Source organism: Prionailurus viverrinus, chromosome A1 (genome assembly GCF_022837055.1).
Source record: "Prionailurus viverrinus isolate Anna chromosome A1, UM_Priviv_1.0, whole genome shotgun sequence".
NCBI classification, from domain to species: domain Eukaryota; kingdom Metazoa; phylum Chordata; class Mammalia; order Carnivora; family Felidae; genus Prionailurus; species Prionailurus viverrinus.
In genome coordinates, this window is record NC_062561.1 from 123,917,562 (window position 1) to 123,939,063 (window position 21,502).

General features: G+C 38.1%; 1 pseudogene; it reads left to right on the forward strand.

Annotated features, from left to right (window-relative positions):
* Positions 1–19,429: 19,429 nt before the first annotated feature.
* LOC125164335 (transcription elongation factor A protein-like 3) lies at positions 19,430–20,024 on the forward strand (annotated as a pseudogene).
* The last annotated feature ends 1,478 nt before the right edge of the window (positions 20,025–21,502 follow it).

Below are 21,502 nucleotides of genomic sequence, written 5' to 3' on the forward strand. Positions count from 1 at the left end.
GCCCGGCCCCTCCGCTTTTGCAAGCCAGACTCGGGGGCTCTGCTTGGCCGGCGAGCCGCCCCTCCGCCCCGACTCCCTCCCACCAGTCCGTGGAGCGCGCACCGCCTCGCCGCCCTTCCTACCCTCTTCCGTGGGCCTCTCGTCTGCGTTTGGCTCCGGCGACTCTGTTCTGCTAATCCTCTGGCGGTTTTCTGGGTTATTTAGGCAGGTGTAGATGGAATCTAAGTGATCCACAGGACGTGCGGTGAGCCCAGCGTCCTCCTAAGCCGCCATCTTGCCCTAGAGTTGTGTGTTAACTTATTTAATTTTAGTTATTTAATTAAGAGATAGCCACTATTTTCCAGCTACTATTATCCATAATTTACATATGAATAAACGGAAGCAAGGAGAGATAAAGAAACTTGTCCAACCTTACACAGTTAGTGGCAGGTGCAAATCCAGGCAATTTACTTCCAGAATCCATACACTAATCATTAAATTCCATTGGCAATCTGTAAGACACTGGATTGGTGAATGTTTTATTTATATAAAGACAACAACATGAGATAGAATATGGGGTTCAGATGTCACTCTGTCTAGTAGAAAAACACATGTGAGCTGAATAAGTCAATATTGATTTAGTTGAAACTTGGTTAAAGTATTGAAAGAAAAGTTTTTTCTACTTTCTGCATCTCTGCTCAGTGGCCAGAAAATCATCATCCTCATTATCACCATCAATGATAGGCCCTATTGAGGGCCTACTATGTGCCAGGTCCTGAGTTCTAAATAATATAGATATTAGCAGCAATCCATATATATATGTATATATATATATATATATATATATATATATATATATATATATATCCTTATATTACCACCACTTTTCACAGATGGAGCAGGTTAAGTGAAATCTGTAAGATTCTATAGGTATGACGTTTTTCTGTCAATCTGTTTTTCTGTCTGTGACTAGCTTTAAAATCCTATTCTTTCTATAGTGACAAATGGAGGGACAAGAAGAGGTATTCAAAAGCTAGATTGTTAAGGTCAAAGGACTCATATAGATTCCCTTATATTCCAATAGGTAAGTCACAGACAAATTACATGGTCTTTGAAAAGCAGAAATGAAAAGGAACATCTTGATTCTGAGGCTGAGAGGAGTCACTGGAAGATTTTTTATGAATGAAATCACAAGGTAAGATTTAAAAATCAAGTCTATTTTTTACAGCAGTTTTAGGATCACAGCAAAATTAAGGGAAAGGTAAAGAGATTTTCCATATACCCCTGCCAGCCTCCACATGCATAGCCTACCCCACCCAGGTGGAATATTTGTTACAGTTGATGAGCATAAAAAATATCATCAACGAAAGTCCATAGTTCACATTATGGTTCACTCTTTACACTGTGCATCCTATGAGTTTTTAGAAATGTGTAGATATGTATCCATCATTATGGTATCACACAAAGTATTTTCACTGCCCTAAAAATCTTCTGTGCTATAATTATTCATCCCTAACCCCTGGCAACCACTGATCTTTTTGACTGTACCCACACTTTTACCTTTTCCAGAATTTCATACAGTTGGAACCTGACAGTACCTAGCCTTTTCAGACTGCCTTCTTTCATTTAGTAATATGCATTTAAAGTTCCTCCATATCTATTCATAGCTTAATAGCTAATTTCTTTTTAGATTGAATAATATTCCATTTTCTGGATACACCAGTTTATTTATCCATTTACCTACTGAAGGACATCTTGGTAGCTTACAAATTTTGGTAATTATGAATAAATATCCATGTACATGTTTTTGTGTGAACATAAGTTTTCAATCCTTTTAAGTAAATACTAAGGAGCTATGTTGCTGCATTGTAGGGTAAGAGTTTTTGTAAAAAACTGCTAAACTGTCTTCCAAAGTGGCTGTGCCATTTCACACTCCCACCAGAAATGAATGAGAGTTTCCATTGCTTATATCCTCACCAGTATTTGGTGTTGTCAGTGTTCTGGATTTTGGCCATTCTAATCACCATGTTGTGGTATCTTTGTTGTTTTAATTTACATTTTACCAATGAAGTATTACATGGAGCATCTTTTCATATGCTTGTTTGTTATCTATCTATATTTTTTGGTGGGGTGTCTGTTAAGGTCTTGGGCCCAATCTGATTTAAAAATCAGATTGTTTCTTATTGTTGAATTTTAAGAGTTCTTCGTATATTTTGGATAACAGTTCTTTATCAGACATCTTTTGCATCTATCTCTCCTAGTCTGTGGCTTGTCTTCTCACTCGCTTGTTTTTGCAGAACAGAAGTTTTTAATTTAATGAACTCCAGCTTATCAATTCTTTCTTTCATGGATTATGCCATTGGTGCTGTATCTAAAGAGTGATCTCCATACCCAAAGTCATTGTGGTTTTCTCCTGTGTTATCTTCTAGGAGTTTTATATGAAGTTTTATGTCATTTTACATGTAGATCTGTGATCCACTATGAGGTAATCTTTGTGAAGAGTGTAAAAGCTGAATTAAGATTTTTTTTTTTTGCTTGTGGATATTCATTTGTTCCAGCATCATTGTCTTGATTACTGTAGCTTTACAGTAAACTTTAAGTCAGGTAGCATTACTTCCAGCTTGCTTGTTTTTTGTCTGTTTTGTTTTGTTTTGTTTTACTTTGTTTTGCTCCTTCAACATTGTATTGGCTATTTGGAGTCTTCTGCCTCTTCATATAAACTTTTGAATCAGTTTGTTAATACCCACAAATAACTTACGAGGATTTTGATTGGGATTGCATTGAATCTATACATCAGGTTGAGAAGAACTAACATCTTGATAGTATTGAGTCTTCCTATTTATGAACATGAAATATTTCTTAATTTATTTAGTTCTTTGATTTCATTCACCATAGTTTTGTAGCCTTCCTCATATAGGTCTTGTACATATTTTTTTATATGTAGAACCAAATATTTCATTTCTCTGGGTGCTAATGTAAATGGTGTTGTGGTTTTCATTTTAAATTCCACTTGTTCATTGCTGGAATATAGAAAAGTGATAGACTTTTGCATATTAACCTTGTATCTTGCAACCCTGCCATAATCACTTATTGGTTCTGGGATTTGTTTTGTGTATTTGTTTGGATTTTCTAGAGAAACAGGCATATCAGCTGTGAACAAAGACAATTTTATGTTTTTCTTCCTATATATGCCTTAATATTTTGTGGAATGAATAATAGTTACCATTTATTGAGTACCTACTAAAGCCTAAAAATTTTCAAATATTAGCTAATTAATCATCCTGATAACTATAGAATCGTTTAATCTCAGCCAAGACCCAGAAATTCCAATAATTTGCTGTTGTTTTCATTGCTGATAATGGTAGATTCATAACCAAGAACCTGATCCAATTTTAAAGCACATGTTCTTCACTTGTCTTGCTTCCCTGCTTGTAAAATGTTACAGGAATGTAGATCAGTAGTAGGATGTAGATCACTGTGCAAGATTTGAGGCTGGTGGAGGCATCAAACATAATAATTAAGGTGAAAAGACTTTACAATGTCTGGGACCAACATTAATGACAGAACTCTTTTGTGTGAACCAGAGAACACTTTATTGTAAACACATTTAAGGTGTTTAAATTTTTAAACCCGAGAGAACAACAACAACAAAAGTTTCCCTTATCAACAAGTATTCACTCTCTTTAGATACTCTATCAGGTATTGGAGTTATGAACATGGATAAGGCTCTGTTAATTATGTGTCTTCTCTGTTAACTACACACCTATGAAAACAAAAAGCACATCATAATTTAATCTTAAAATAATGCGTCAAATGGGTGATGAAGACAATATGTGTATGATAGAAGAGGTTAGTGGAGGGAAGGGTCACAAGTGGACAGGAAGTCCACTCCACTTCAGTTTTAAGGTAGTGGCTAGGTTCTCTGTTGGTGTTCTACACCCATAATAACATAGCATCATAAAAATTGGAATAAAAATGAAGAATCAACTAATCCTACTCCTTCATTTCACACAAGTGGAAACTGAGGCTCTGAGGGCAATTTTCCTAAATCTAGCTTTTTTGATGATGAAATTAGTATTTAATTCTAAATGTATCTGGCTTTCAGATCAGCACTTCTTTTCTTTTCTACAAGCAGGCTTTTTTTTTTTTTCTTTTTTCAGTAGGCTTCATGCCCAGTGCAGAGCCCAATGCAGAGCCCATTGCAGGGCTTAAACTCATTACCCTGGGGGGCGCAGCCGGCTAAGCGTCCGACTTCAGCCAGGTCACGATCTCGTGGTCCGGGAGTTCGAGCCCCGCGTCAGGCTCTGGGCTAATGGCTCAGAGCCTGGAGCCTGTTTCCGATTCTGTGTCTCCCTCTCTCTCTGCCCCTCCCCCGTTCATGCTCTGTCTCTCTCTGTCCCAAAAATAAATAATAAACATTGAAAAAAAAATTGAAAAAAAAAAAACAACTCATTACCCTGGGATCAAGACCTGAGCTGAGGTCAAGAGTGAGATGCTTAACTGACTAAGCCACACAGGCACCCCTCTACAGGCAGTTCCTAAGTTGAAAGACCACTGAAAGAATGAGCTCTCTCAAGTTTATGTCACTGTTTATATCCTGGCAATTTGATTTGAGTTGAGTTGTCTGCCTTAAATTCTTTTTAGAACAAGGCGGGGTGGAAATAAATTAGCAAGTGAGCAGAAATAGACATGAGTAGTCTGGGATAAAATGACACTCTAAATCTAAGGAAATCCTATATGATGAATCATCCTTCATATATTTCACATTATAATTTGACCTTGGAGAGTTTAATGGACATTAAACACAGTGTGATTTAGGTCTTAAAAAGAGGGTGGGTGGGATCTGGGATGAAAATAACAAGAGAACAATCATCTTATTGAATATCTTTTACTTGCCATTTATTGAGCTAGATTTCATTTAATATGAATCCTAACATTGTTCTATGAGATCAATATCATTATTGACATAGGAACTCCCTATTAGTGAAGCACAGAAGTTCATACACCTGGTAAGTGGAGGAGGCAGGCATGTGTTCTTTCCTCTGCAATGGTTTACTTTATACAGTCTCCAGATTGAGTGGCATGCTAGGTTTCTATATCTGAAAATGGAAATGATATTACCTTTCTCATTTAACTTCCACACTGGAGCAAAGATATGAAGATACAGGCTAAAGACATAGAAGTATTTTGAAAAATATCGCACTATCATTTTCCTTAGAGGTGTGGGATAACAGCCTGTTGGTAATTTACATTTGGAAGGCATCACAATAGCATAGTCTTTGTGGCCACACATTTCTAGGTTTGAAGGCAGTCTGTGCCACTGTCTAGTTTTGTAATTTGGGGTAAGATTCTGAGCCTCAGAATTATACATGGAAATAATAATTTTTAAATGGAGACAATAATGCCTCATAGGTTTTGAGGAAACATTAAATCAGATGACAGGTGGAAAAAATTATAGTCATTAGTTCTCTAAGTTCCAGGGAAAAAAGGTTTTACCCAAGCTACTTCTTTCTAGTAACAGGAATGTATTATAAGGATAACATGTTATAGTAAGAAAAAAGGATCCCAGAGGGAAAATGTGGCATATACATACAATGGAATATTATTTCATCAAAAAGGAAATCCTGCCACATGTTACAACATAGATGAAACTTGAGGACAGTATGCTAAGTGAAACAAGACAGTCACAGAAGGGTACATACTGCATGATTCCCCTGACATGAGGTATCTGAGGTAGTCAAATTCACAGAAACAGAAACTAGAATGATCAAGGCCAGGGGCTAGGGGGTGGGGGGGAAACAAGGAGTTGTTCAGTTGTTTTAGTCACACAAGATGAAATAGTCCTAGAGATCGGTACATTGTGCTTGTAGTTAAAAATACTGTACTGTTCACATTCTGTGTCTCCCTCTCTCTCTGACCCTCCCCTGTTTATGCTCTGTCTCTGTCTCAAAAATAAATAAACGTTAAAAAAAATTTTTAAAAAATGGGGTGCCTGGGTGGCTCAGTCGGTTGAGCATCCGACTTCGGCTCAGGTCACGATCTCGTGGTCCGTGAGTTCGAGCCCCACGTCGGGCTCTGTGCTGACTGCTCAGAACCTGGAGCCTGTTTCACATTCTGTGTCTCCCTCTCTCTCTGACCCTCCCCCGTTCGTGCTCTGTCTCTCTCTGTCTCAAAAATAAATAAACGTTAAAAAAAATTTAAAAAAATACTGTACTGTATGCTTAAAAATGTTTTAAGAGGGTAAATCTTATGTTATATAGTTTCTATCACAAAGAAAGAAAGAAAGAAAGAAAGAAAGAAAGAAAGAAAGAAAGAAAGAAAAGAAGGATCACAGTTCAAATAAATGATCCAATAGGAAAGACTGAGAATGTGCTTCAGGCACCTAAGACTTGTTCAAAGACAAGGTACTGGATTTTTTTTTTTTAAAGATTTTGATATTTCATTACAGTCAGTTCATAGTCATAAGGGGAAGATTCAAGTGTGTTGGACTGCTGTGCCCATGCTTTGGTGTTTAGTAATCTTACAATTTTGAATTCCATATTTTGTAGAGAGCTGTGTCAATATATTTGCAATGCTTAGAACACCTGCCTTCATCACTGGGAGCAATGGATTTTCTTGCCATCCCTTCCACTGGTTCTTCTGACTCTACTATCCGGCCCTCACCTACTTTTCTGTATCTTTTTTCTTTTTCCATTTATCAGTATGTTGATTCTTTCCATATTACACTACTCAAATTCCAACGGGGGGGCATTATTTAGCTAAAATAATATCCATCACCCCTATTACACAGAAGTCCTCGTGCAAAGTATCCTCAGCCTATGTATTGACTGTCCTCGGACTACATGTCAACCTTTGTCTGATTAGTAGTCATGCCTCCCCACGCTGAAAGAAGGGCCCTGAGTTCTCTTTCCTCAAAGAAATTGGGTGGGACAATTTTTCATAGAGGTCAGGCATCATGGAAGACAAAATTACTATTAATGTCATTATTTGAAATTAGAAGTTATTTGGTCTATTCTCAATATGGCATAAATGAGTAATCTCTGTTTTAACAAGACGATGCAGTTTGCCCCAGGCCAGATGAGTTGTAATTAGTAGCCAAGTTATAGTTTGTGTCTCTAGATTTCTACCTCTAATGTTTCTCCTGTACCAGGTACTACCATTGTGATAATCAGCATTAGTAAAGAAAACTAGCATGTGGCAACTTTTTCTTAGCAGTACCATTCTGTTACTGCATTTGTCATGGTAAATGTTATCACCACTGAATGTTTGGATAGATAGCAACAGGTATCAATAGATGCAGACATATAAATATACAGGTACATTTAAAAACCACAAGCTTGGGGCGCCTGGGTGGCTCAGTAGGTTGGGCGACTGACTTCGGCTCAGGTCATGATCTCACAGTCCGTGAGTTCGAGCCCCGCATCGGGCTCTGTGCTGACAGCTTGGAGCCTGTTTCAGATTCTGTGTCTCCCTCTCTCTCTGACCCTCCCCCGTTCGTGCTCTGTCTCTCTATGTCTCAAAAATAAATAAACGTCAAATAAAAAAAAAATTTAAAAACCACAAGCTTGCAGTATTCTTTTTAAATAACTTTGATAATTTTTCATTTTACTTTTTTCAGAATATTATTCATAAAGCTTGGCTCATTTCCAGTAAAATTGCTTATTCAATTCCATTTTTAAATGTCTTTTTTGTTAATTTTGGCCGAGTTTTAAGTACTTTTCCTTATTGATCATATGTAAGTGATAACCATTTCCACTGATTACATTATCTGACTTACAAAGATGTATCAGATTACTGTTAAATTTGCATGTCAAAATTTTTGCATACTCAGCAAATATTTAAGGCAGAATAGTTAATTAAGATGTTTATTTTAATAGAACATTAACCCAGTACAAAGACTTTCAATAAAGAAGATATTTGCTATCTTAAAATATCGGTAGAAAAAGCCATGAGAAATAAAACAGAACGAGACTCAAGATTTAGGTATTGTGCCCTTTACATTTTGGTCTTGTTATCCTATTCTAATTGTATCTACCACTATTTTAATTTACCTTTTATTACAGTCTAGTTAAACTCCACAATATCCCTTTTCCTCAAAATATACTTCTCCTGAACCTCACCTGAGTGTCTTTATGTTTCAGATCACTCTTTTCTCAAGGCTTTTATCAAATTTCATGTCTCTTATAAATCTTTTCTTAATGTTTCAGCTGATTGTAAACTTTCCCATTACAAACTCCCATAGCACTTCATCTTTTGGTGGTTATCACTGTTTATTTCAAAGTAGAGCTATGTTGGGGATTAGCCTTAACTACCCTATTAAATTAGAAGATCCTTGAAGGCAAGGTTTATACCTGATTCATCTTTAGTAACTTCCACAGACTTTGAAATTGATGATCAGTAATGACTCAGCAAATCAATGAATGAATAATTTTAGTTTATGTACTGCTGAAGTGAGCACAAAGAAGGCATCATCTTGATAGAGATAATGGAAAATGAGAAGTGGACTTTAAAAATGAAGAAAGAGGGTAGCAAATCAGTAATGTGTTCAGTGGTGAAAGATACCCTTCTTCATACCATGAGGAATATTCAACTGATACAAGATTCAACATACTCAGAGCAATTGAGATGCAGGGGAAAATGTAGCATGGAGAAAAGGGCACACTTGGCATCACTAATTTTCAAACGGTTTATATCTTTTCCCTCTTTCATTTTGATCAACGAATATGTATATAATGTCTTTGCATGTACTCCCTGTACTAGATACTAGATACACACTGGTAATTTAATCTCTATGCACTTTTTTTTAGTTTATTTATTTATTTTGAGAGAGAGAAGGAGAGAGGGAAGGGCAGAGAGAGAGAGAGAGAGAGAGAGAGAGAGAGGGAGAGAGAGAATCCCAAGCAGACTCCACACTGTCAGTGCAGAGCCCAATGCACGGCTCGAACTCACAAACCATGAGATCATAACCTGAGCTGAAACCAAGGGTTGGCTGCTTAACTGACTGAGCCACACAGGCACCCCCTCTCTGTGCACTTTTTTTGATGAGCACTGGGTGATGTGTGGAAGTACTGAATCACCATATTATACAACTGAAACTAATATTATGCTGTACGTTAACTGGGATTTAAATAAAAACTTTAAAAAAGTAGAAAGTAATGAAGGTGGAAGCTGGGTGAGGCACACTGGTCCTCCCCTTTCTACATGAAAACAAAATACTTTTTTTTTTTTTTTTTTTAATTTTTTTTTAAACTTTTTATTTATTTTTGAGACAGAGAGAGACACAGCATGAACGGGGGAGGGGCAGAGAGAGAGGGAGACACAGAATCAGAAGCAGGCTCCAGGCTCTGGGCCATCAGCCCAGAGCCTGACGTGGGGCTCGAACTCACGGACCGTGAGATCGTGACCTGAGCTGAAGTCAGACGCTTAACCGACTGAGCCACCCAGGCGCCCCAGAAAACAAAATACTTTTATTTGTTACGTATGTTATGGTTACATTCACAATCTTATTTGAACAAATTTTATTGTTTAAGCATTAAATTCAATATAGCAAAGACAGAAACATTGTAAGCCCCAGAAAAAGAACAGAAGACACTTAGGAAAGTTCTAAAGGAACAGGAAGAGAGGAAGTTAGGAAAGCAGTCTTTGGAGTGGAAATTTGAGATAGGCCATGGTTACAACAGTGAAGAGAGTCAGAAATACAAATAAACCTTTAGAATGTGGCCAATTGTGAATACCTAGGTAGCTTGGTGAAGTTCCACCAAAGGGAAGAAGCCACTCAAAGAAGGTCCTTGGAAGTTAGATCTCAGAGGAGTTCAGCCATGGAGATGCTAACGACAAAATAATGATTGCAAAACAAGGAGGAAAAGGATAGAAAGAAGGCTAAAGTAAAATCTCCAGGGTTCTACATCTTCTCTTAAAAGTGTATCTCTGGCCAAGATGGATTCTGGATTTGTGTATACATTCTGCAGGCAGGTGATGATACAATTTTTGAAATCAGAGATGAGAAACTGGCCAATCTAATAAATCATTAAAAAATAAATACTTGGCTTTTCTAAGAGTACCCTTATACCCTCTGTGGGTCACAGCAGAATCCCTTGTTCCAGAAATAACTGTCTCATCACCAAGATAATTAATAAAACTTTGAAGCTAATTCTGGCTAGGAAGCATAAGGCAGGGTTTCTGAATATCTCTATTGGCATTTCGGACTGGGTAACTCTTTTCTGGGGGCCAGAAGTGCTTTCCTGTGTATTACAGCATGTTTAACAGCATCCTTGGCCACTATCCACCAGTGCCATAGAAGATCCCTAATTGTAACAACTAAAACTATCTCCAGATATTGCTAAATGTCCCCGGGGTTGTGTGGACAAGGGGGACAAAATTGCCTCCAGTTAAGATAGAGTAAAGCTAATAAAATGTAACCTAGAGTCCAAACCATTACATAAAATTCTATGTATAGATGAGTCTGAGTTTATTCCCCAAAATACAGGGTGTGGAAGAAGAGTCAATCCCCAAATCAGGCATGAGTAGGTGATTGAAAAGGTGTGGGAGAAAGCACATGAAGCTGGAAGTCAGGAGACGTGGAATGAGTTTCAGCTTTGCTGTTCTCAGCTGTTTGTCCTTGAATTTATGGCTTCCCCTCATCGGCCTTACAGATAAAATGAAGATATTTGAAAATACTAGAATATACCAAGACCCGTTCCAGTTCAAAGACTATAAGTTTGTGACTATTCATAAATGTTCACCTAGTTCTTTGGCTATTGAATTCTCACAAAGACTAGACACTCGAGGGCTGAGTGTATTTTCTTGTTGAGGCCTAACCTGACAGGTTTCCCCTCTTCTTTTTTTTTTCTTTTTCTTTTCTAACACGGCTCCATGCTATATCTACCCTCACTGTTTAATTCTATGAGCAATGGAAGGAAAAAGTGTGCTCTGGCAAAGGCATCTATTTTGCAATATTCATTTTTTTTTCTTTCTAGCAGTTTTGCTTATGCACGCACTTTTTGCTGGGCTCAGAAATGTAATTCAAGTGGGCAAGGAGTCAAGGGTGAACTTCCATGGGAATTGTTCTCTCCATTTGACTCTCTTCCCAGAAAACAAACGTCAGAGGATATTCTGCATTTCCGCCATAAGTAGGCTGCCATTTTCCATTGCATCACAACTTTGAGAGATTACTGTGACTCCCAAGAGTTGTTTTCAGAGCACACCAGTTAATTAGGTGACAGACAACTGGGTGGAGTGATACTTTATTATTCTAGATGTCTCCACACCCACGACGGATTTGGCCTGGTGCCACCACCAGCCACCCTCACAGCAGTGGCATCTTACTATTGCAGCCACACCCAGATTACGACAAATCATATTTTTTAAGAACTTTAATTAAAATTGCATATATTGATTAATCTAAGGGCAAAAAAAAAAGAGTGTCAGCTCTTTCTTTCCCACTCTTCTTTTTTTTTTTAAGATTTTGAGATGTAACAAGCTAGCCTTGTAAGTGAATGTGGCTGATAAATATATGAGTTGAGGCAGCTTGAGGCACATAATACCAGTATGGACCAAGAACAGCAATGAGCTTAGGCTTAGCACCTTATAGCTCATGGAATACTTCTACTCTTACTGTTTAATTTTATCTTCATGACAAAACTGATTTGTAGATGGCAGTATTAGGTGTATGTTTAAAATGAGAAAATGGGCTAAGAGATGTAAATAAATAGGTTTAAAATTGCACAGATAACTTATGGGACCCATTTTTTTTTTTACTCCAAATCTTACACTTTTTTTCACAGCTGTTCCCTATGTGACTTAATGATAGGATATTTTAGTCAAAAGAGTCATGTAATTTACTATCTACTGAATGCTGTTCTAGGCATTGTTGCCTTTGAAGACTGTATTTTTTAAAACTTTTTTTTAGTAGGCCTTATTTTTTAGAGATGTTTTAGATTCACAGCAAAACTGTGTGAAAAGTACAGAGATTTCCCATATACGTCCTGCACCATACATGCATGGCTTCCCCCATTATCAACATCCTCACCAGAGAGGTACATTTATTACAATTGATGGACTCATCTTGACACATCATTATCACCCAAAGTCCCTAGTTTACTTTAGGGTTCATTCTTGGTGTTGTAGATTCTATGGGTTGGAACAAATGCATAATAATATATGTGTATCCTTATAGTATTGTACAGAGTAGTTTTACTATCTTAAAAACCCTGTCTGAAGGCATTGTTTTTATTACATTGGTTGATATACTTGATTAGTAAAATTTAATTAGTCTACCTTCATTTTGTTCCTTTTGTCAATTTTCCGATGTGCCTTGCCTCATGAGTAATTTAGAAATTTAATCCATGTTCACAGTCTCACTTCAGCTAAAAGTGAGGACTGGAATTAAAATGCAGACTCCCAAATTCCACATTAAGTACTATTTGGCTGTATTCATGAACTTGCTAATGAGTTAAAGGCCTAAGATGGACTCATAACAGTAGGAAAAAAGCATTCCCCCCACCCCCATCCCCAGAGAGCTGATAAAATATTCTCTCTCTTTTAAAAGAGGAAATATTTGAAAATGTAAGAGCTTAAAATGAGCTGTTTCATTTTCTGACCTATTTGAAAAGGTGTCACTTTTTCATGTTTCAAATGACCTGTCAGTCCATCCAGCCACGTGTGGCTATTGTTCATTGTGGGTGACCCAATTCCTTGCCAAGGCCTCACCACCTGGAGTGCAATAAGCTGTCCAAAGGAAGGGGCAATGATGAGGAAATGACTCCTCTACCCTGGAGGCTATTAGTTTGTACCCATAAAATTAGGCCCCGGTTTTTGGCACTTTCCATAAAATATTCAATACTTTCAAAGCCCAAGAATTGGATTTCCCCACCGTGATCTCTAATTCAATATTGTCAACAGGGTAACAAGAAGACCTTTCTAATAACATCTAACACTTGTACTCTCCATACACCAGGACTCATCTGAAGTCTTTACAGGAATTACCTCATGTAATCTTCATGGAATCACTATTACAATTTTGAGTTTAGCAGTGAAGAAATTGAGACAGGGAGTTTCGGTCAATTGTCCCTGGCCACATATCACAAAAGCCAGTTTCTGAATCCAAGTAGCATTGGTACAAAGCCAAACACTTAACTTCGAAGTTTAAAGTACTTTTGGCTCTCAAGTAGTCTTCACTATGTAATTCACACTTACCAATATAATAGTGGCTTTGGCTTTTTCACAGAATCATCTCAATCTGCTTAACAATGCTGTCAAATGGATGATACTCTTATCATGGCTTGCATGACGTCAAAATGCCAGCAAGTCACACATTTCCAAAAAATCACTGGTCTTCTATGGTGCACTTTGGAGAATTGATCTTCCCTACCCAGACATTGTCAGGCTCCACCTGTAGGAGATGGTTCAGGAAAATCCTAAAACATTTTACTTCATTTTGACTGGACTCTTGAGTCCAGTCCATTTCTTTCTTTTTTTTTTTTAATTTTTTTTTTTTTTTTGAGGGGCGGAGAGAGACAGAGCGCGTGTGGGGGAGGGGCAGAGAGAGAGGGAGACACAGAATCTGAAGCAGGCTCCAGGCTCCGAACTGTCAGCGCAGAGCCTGATGCGGGCCGAACTCCCGGAACGGGAACAGGAGATCACAAGCTGAGCCCAAGTCAACCGACTGAGCTACCCAGGCGCCCCAGCAGTCCATTTCTTTCGATTGATGTTTCTTCTCATTACAGGTTCTATTTCCTATTACTCTGTTAAGTTTTTACTGTAGACTAGTCATTGTCTTTACTCTGTTGGGTGATAAATATTTTTGTATTCCTCTGTTCTTGAGCTTTGTTCTGAGACACAGTTAAGTTACTTGGAAATAGTTTGATACTTTGCAGTCTTGATTTTAAGGTTTTTTTGGATGGAACCAAAGCAGCCTTTGGGGTTAATTTTGCCCCACTGCTAGAGCAATACTGTTCTCAGATCACTAACTGAATGACAAGGTTTTTCCCTTTTACTGATGAAATACAAGGTATCTCCTCTCCTGTTTAAGTTCTGTATATTGTTTCCTGTAGGATGATTTTTTTCCCGTCGACTTGAGTAGCTTTCTCAATTACATTTACTTCTTAGTTCTCAGTTGAAGACTATTATTTGCTGCAGCTCTCTGAAGACCTTTCTTTGAAGTTCTCTTCTCTTAGTCCATGCCGTGTGATTTTTTTCTTTTCTTTTCTTTCCTTTTTCTTGAGAGAGAGAAAGAGAGAAAGAGTGTGTGCACACACATAAGCAGGGGAGGGGCAGAAGGTGAAAAGGAGAATCTTAAGTTCCATTCTCAGTGCAGAGCACTAAGCAGGGCTGAATCCCATTACACTGGAATCATGACCTGAGCTGAAATGAAGAGTCAGACTCCAATGACTGAGCCACCTAGGCACCCCATGCCATGTGAATTTTAACTCCCTTGGTCTCCCCAACTCTCAGCTGTGTATCTGCATTTAGGGAAACTGCTAGGCTCTGCCTGGGTTTTCTCTCTCTGTGTAGCAGCCTGAAAATGCTCTATAGACAGTGAGCAATGTAGGTATTGCTTACTCTGTACTTGTTCCCTCTCCCAGAGATCACCGACCTGTACTATCTGATGTCCGATGTCAGAAAACTGTGTAGTTGTTCTGTTTTTTTTTTTTTTTCAGGTAGGAAGAAATATCCTTTCCTTGTTACTACTCCATTGTAGCCAGAACATAAATCTTACTTATCATTTAAAAACAAACCAGTGAACTCCTTAGCATACATACTAATTTCTGTTTCTCTTTTCAGGATATAAAGTAGGTATTTTCCTTTTCCCACCTGTCTTCTCAAAGCCTTCTCATAATTTGCCTTCTAATGAAATTTTGAAAAGTATATCTTTAAGCATCTTTTACATTGTTAGGAGACCCAATGGTCATTGGGAAAAGACAATAGAATCTTGATTCATTAAATTCCTGTCTGATTCCAACTTTAACCATTCACTGCCTTTGAGAAATTTCCTGTATCTCTCTAAATTTCTGTAAAATGGGGATACTAACAATATTATATGTCTAACCTACTCACCAGGTTAGTAATGAGGCCCAAATGAGAATATGTATTTTAAAACACCATTTCGTACTCTTTCAACATTTTCTCCTCTTTTTCTTTTTCTTTTTTTAATTTTCTTTTTCTCTTTAAGTAATGTGCCCAACGTGGGGCTCAAACTCATGACCCCAAGATCAAGAGTTGCATGCTCTACCGACCCAGCCAGCCAGGCACCCCTTTCCTTCTTTTCTTTCCTAATATCACTGAATTAGTGTTTAGATCTATCAAATATGAGAGTGAAAAAAAAAACATATCAGAATAAAAGTCAAGAGACATGAATTCATTTGCCAACTCTTTGGCTAATAGATTTGAGGAAAAATCATTCAATCATGCTGATTTTCAGTTTTACCAACCATGAAATGGAAATAACAAATTATCTACTTACTTTAAAGGGTTAATATGAGGATCAAATATATAAAATATAAACAGCGTACACATATTTATACTGTGTACAAATTGGTATTGTACTATACAGTATTCTATGAGTATTATTATTCTGGAATAAAATTTACATATAAGTACAGTATAATAATAAGGTGAATACCATTATTAATGCTAGTAACTGCATAGAGTTCTTAAATAATTTCCTGTACACTTTAAAAACACTTCTCCCCGGGGGAACCTAGGTGGCTCAGTTAGTTAAGCATCTGACTTTGGCTCAGGTCATGATCTCATGGTTCGTGGGTTCGAGCCCCGCATTGGGCTCCGTGCTGACAGCTCAGAGCCTGGAGCCTGCTTCTGCTTCTGTGTCTCCCTCTCTCTGTCCCTCCTCTGCTTTGGGTTCTGTGTCTCCCTCTCTCTCCCATTCCCCTGCTCATGCTGTCTCTTACTCTTTCAAAGATAAACATTTAAAAAAAATTAAAAACAAAACAAAACACTTCTCCCAGAAGCATAAGTAGTATATTCTAAGAGTGAGAGAAAAAATAACTGCTATCTTATACTATAGACTAAAGCTAGTTATTGCATTTTCCAAGAGTGTTCTTGTGGTTGGCAAATAAATGTCCACCACTTACAGCTCCTCACTCAGAAATATTAAAATTACTTTTAAGGACAAATATTTTCTTACTAGATTAGTTTTTTAGTGAGGATTTGAAACGCATTAATATCAGCTGGGAGATATCACTCAAAATAAACCAAAAACCCACTAGATTTAAAATCACTTTCACATTCAATTTTAATTTCAACTCCTGCCTAGCTGTTAGATAACTAACTAGTGATACAGTAAAAACTGAAAATATCAGATAAAAGAAATTACCAGAGCAAAACTTAGGCTCTCATAATTATTTAAGGAATGATGCATTCTGATTGTGTGAATTTTTCAGGTAGGTGATTTTAAATACCTATAATCCCAGATCATTTTTTTAAATTGAGCCTGATTTCATCAGGGAATCCCCCTTCAGAGGCTAAATACCTGTGCTAATATACTAGCTTTACTCCATGGACATTTTTTTAAAAAACACTTTCACAGATTTGACTGAACAATGATTTGTATGATTGTTTTCCACCACTTCCACTAGACCATAACCTCTTAAAGATAGAGGTAATGACTTTTTATTCACAAATCTAACACTAGCCTCTCACACAGTGCCAGGCAAACGTAGGCATTTAGTCAATATTTGTTGTATTCATGTGGGAGTACTATGCAATCTGCTGGAATACCATAGCACCTCACTTTGGACTCACATTTTTAACTTTTTAAATCATTTGGTCCTATACCCTAGAGCTCTCTGATTTCAAGCTTACTATTCATCCCTTTATTGCTTTTTTCTGTCTAATGAATAAAGATTGTCACATGACACAATCAATGTATTACTTGATTGAATGAAATTGTTCAAGTCTTAAGACCTAGATACGACTCTCAGCTTAACCACCTACAAGCCAGGTGCTTGGTGTAAAGTCACTGTGCACATGCTTCACTGGTGTGTCCCTGCGTGTCCAAATCTCTTCTTATAAGGACAATGGTCAGTTTGGGTCAGGGCCCAACCCTAATGGCCTTATTTTAACTTAATCACCTCTTTAAAGGACCTATCTCCAAATGCAGTCATATTCTGAGGTATTGGGTGTTAAGACTTCATATATGAATTTTGGAGAGACACAACTGAGACCATAACAGTGAGTGTCTGAGAGAAGTTAATTACAGGTGTAGGTAACATGGTCTCTACAGTGCGATATTTAAGAGCATGGGCTTTGGAGTTTGACTGCCTTTACTTGCAATGTAAAAACTACTTCTTATAGGCTGTACGACCTTGGGAAAGTTACAGATTTTTACCAAACCTCAATTTCTTTACCTGTAAAAACAGAACGAAATAGTTTCCTTTTAGGTTTTCTGTTATACCTGTCAGTTAGTACACAATAAATGCTAGCAAGTTAGGGGCGCCTGGGTGGCTCAGTCGGTTGAGCGGTTGAGCGGCTGGCTTCGGCTCAGGTCATGATCTCCTGGTTGACGAGTTCACACCCCTCATCTGGCTCTGTGCTGACATCTCAGAACCTGGAGCCTGCCTCTGATTCTGTCTCCCTCTCTTTCCGCCCCTCCCCCGCTCATGCTCTGTCTCTCTCTGCCTCAAAAATAAATAAACATTAAAAAAATGTTTAATTAAAAAAAGCTAGCAAATATTATATTTCTTTGCAAATAATTTTATACAGATATATAAATCAAAAACACAGATTATCTTTTCAAAATTTTACTTATAAATATAGCAATTTTGTTCTTGCTTACTGTACACATAGACACATAAATATTTCACATATAAAATACACAATATTCTTTCAACAAAATTCATTATACTAGCTAGTTCAAAGTAATTCACTGTGACTTTTTCCCAAGGACCATAGCTCCACAAACTTCTGTTTTGTAGAGTCAGAATGACTCCTAGGAGACTCCAGAATGTACTGAATTTCCAGGTGATGGACAGTGTGGAGTCATGGAGCAGTGGTTCTAGTAGCATCAACTGTAGGGATATTGTATTTTAGAACAAATATAACCCAGTATGTAAAAGTTAATCCAGTTAAAAATTAGGTATTGAAACTTTCCTGTTTTCTTAATCCTAATCTAATAAAAGCAACAATATCTATAAATAGTAGGGTCTGTGATCAAACAGTGCCCATCCCATCTTGTTCTTAGATAAAATGAGATGCTTATCTATAGTTTCTAAGGCTTTGTGGACAAACAGAGGGGAATTTCCAGAGAGGGAGTGAAGTTAGCTGTTAATGGAACAGTGCAAGATAAGAAGGTGAGTGAAGGCTGTTTTCCAGTTAGCGTCTTTCAAAAAAGAGAATACAGACAGACCTGTTAATGGGGAAAAATATGAGAATTATAGGAAAGGAAATTAAGGATAAGAAAATAAGAAGTAAATTACTTCATCTTCTAAGATCTATTAGGGTATATACTTTACAGTCATGATCACAACACATTTATTTTGCCCAAGCCATTATGGGTGAATGGTTTTGTGTGTGTATGTGTGCAATTGTATGAGTGTGTGAGAGCAGGCATGAGAAGAACTAAATGATTAGTAGCACGCTGTCCCTAGTTTACAGCATTATAATGTCTAGATTCTCTTTGAACTCCCTAAAAGGCTCTGGGAGAGCTTTATCGGGTGTATAAGGTGAGCAAGAGGCAAGGCTGGGATTACTTTCCAAGCTAGTTCCTGACCTGGGGTTCATTCATGCTACCATCTGGGGCAGGTAAGAAAAGAATAACACGTACTTTGCTACCTCACGTGATTGCATAAACAAATCAAGACAGCTAATAATGGCAGATTGTTTTGAAAATGCAGAAAGTGATTTTATCTTAAGAGACTATATTTATTTATTAAACTATGGTCATCATCAAGGATATCTCTACATAGAAAAAGAAGATTTGAACCACAGTCTGATAACTTGGGATTTAGGAAATAAATTTGGCCTTTAGCAACACTACTGGTCTACAAAATCTCGTTTGCTTTTATAGTTTTCTCATCTCTTTCCTGTGTGTCAATATCCTTGACGTGAATTCAGATTCTGGACCACTTGACACCTGTTTTGAACTGTAAAGTTTATACTTCTTGTACTCTAGCTTCGTTCCTTCTTCATGAGAAGAAAAAAGGTTCTACATGTTTCATGAATAATTGAAAGAGTGAAGAAAAAAAAAAAAGATGGAATTTCGAATTTAAGGAAAAGTACGCACGCTCCCTGCCTGCCTTGCTGGTGCGTTCCTGCACCTGCGCAGAACCTGCTCCTTGAAGGCTGGCGGGGGAGGGGGGGAGGGCGCGCTTCCGGAGCCAGAGGACGCAGGGGCCTGCTGGGCCCGCACCTCCGCGCGTCAGTCCCCAGCACTCTGCAAGACTAGAAGGGACAGAGGAACCTGTCCGGTTCCCTGCAGGGCAGAAAAAAAGGGGAAATGTCAACATGGAAAAAACTCTACGATGAAAAGAAAGGAAAGCTGGAAGCGAGGCTAAAGCCGGAAGATGAAGGGAAATCCGATGAGGAAGAGAAGCTGGAAGTGGAGGGGGAAGCCAGGGCATGAGGGAAGGTTCCAGAATGGGAGACAGCCAGATGATGAGGGACAACCAGAAGATGAGGAAAAGCAAGAAAAGCCAGGCAAGTCCGAGAATGAGGGAAGGCCGCAGTGTGAGAGCAAGCCAGAATCCCAGGCAAATCCTGAGAGTGAGCTGTGGGATGCGGAAAAACGCCTGGCTGAAGATGACATGCCCAGGAAAGCAAAAAGAAAAATGGACAGGGGAACAGACGATTCCCCCAAGGATTATCAGGAGGACTTACAGAAAGGGCACTCGGGCAGTGTGAGGAGGTGATGAGAGAACGTGGAGATATGTCAAGGGCTCAGGAAGAGCTAAGGAAAAAGCAGAAAATGGGTGGTTTACATTGGATGCAAAGAGATGTACGGGATCCATTCTCGCCAAGGGGACCATGGGTGTCAGGAAAGTCACGGTGGATGTAGGGGCCAAGTGGGCTTACATGATATCCCATATCTCTAATGCCTTTGGTCTTAAATTCTGATTTCTCTGATGAAAATATTGCCGACTCTGCTTTCCCTGGCAGGCATTTGCCATGCTATGTGCTTTAACCTTCAGCTGATACCTTGCTTTAGCTGGCACTCTTGTTGCCAGCAGCCTTTTGATCCAACTGCAGTGTTCTCTGTCAGTAGGACATTTTCACTCATGTGCATGGAAGAAGTTTTCATGGTACATTGTAAAATAACAGTAAAGAAAAACAGTTTTCAGAACCACACTCACACACAAAAGTAGTCTCATAACCCAAACCCCATTTTTCTAAAACTTCAGTCCCATTCATTTGAATTCAAATGTTGTGGTTGTCAGAAACATGGAGTAACTAACAGAGTATGTGATGAATCACCTCTGGATTTAGAACATTCCTGAAATGAAATGGAGAAAAAGCCCTGATGTCAAGAGGCAACTGGTCTTCCTTCCAATATTGGGAGTGCTCACTGAATCTTCTTTTGGCTCCCTCTCCTCATAGAAGAGGCTATCCATTCCAAACTTCTTATTCATCATTTCAGACGTACTGGGTGTCATTGAGGAGCACTTTTCCAGTAAGAAGGAAACCAACTCCTCAACCTTTCCTCATAGCAGAGATTCTTTAGAGATGCAATAATTTTTTGGTTCTTTTGTTCTGCCTTCACACCACTTCCACTCCTGGGAATACTATCCATTTGGGCTAGGTTTGGGGTTCATTGGAGCATATTACACAGTCACCAATTCTACTTTAAGGCATTACACTTCCTTATCACCAGTAATAGAGTGTATTGTTGGGTCCCATTTCATATGAATTGACAGAGCAGATAAAAAATAAAAAAATCGGTACTGATGTGTCAATATTTAGAAGACACTTGTACAGAAAAAGCTAAGGAATCAATGGTGACTGAAATCTTGCAATGACTTTGACAAGTTTTAAACAGCAAATGGTCTGATTTGTTTTAGGTATTGTGGTTTAGGGCTTAATAAAATGGGAATGCCTGGGTGGCTTGGTTGGTTGAAGGTCCAACTCTTGATTTCAGCTCAGGTCATGATCCCAGGGTTGTGGAATCGAGCCCCATGTCAGGCTCACACACCAAGTGTGGAGCCTACTTAAGGTTCTCTCTCTCTTTCCTCTGTCCTTACCCTGCTGGAACTTGCGCATGTGTGCACACTTCCTCTGTCTAAAATAAAACTTAAAAAAAAGAAAGAATATAATAAAATGAAAAGGAGAAGTTATATCTTGACTTTTTAATCTTAGTTCAGAACGTGTTGGGGGTGTTATTCCATGATGAGTAAACTTAAATCTGTTGTTGAGGTCCATGTCCAAGTGATATTGACTTTTCTTGGGATCTTTGACATTAACTAATACACCTACACCATTATAATAACATAAAAATGCAAAACCAACTATAATTAAATATAAAACTTATCACTATACTCAAAATTATTCTAAGCCTTACACACACACACACACACAC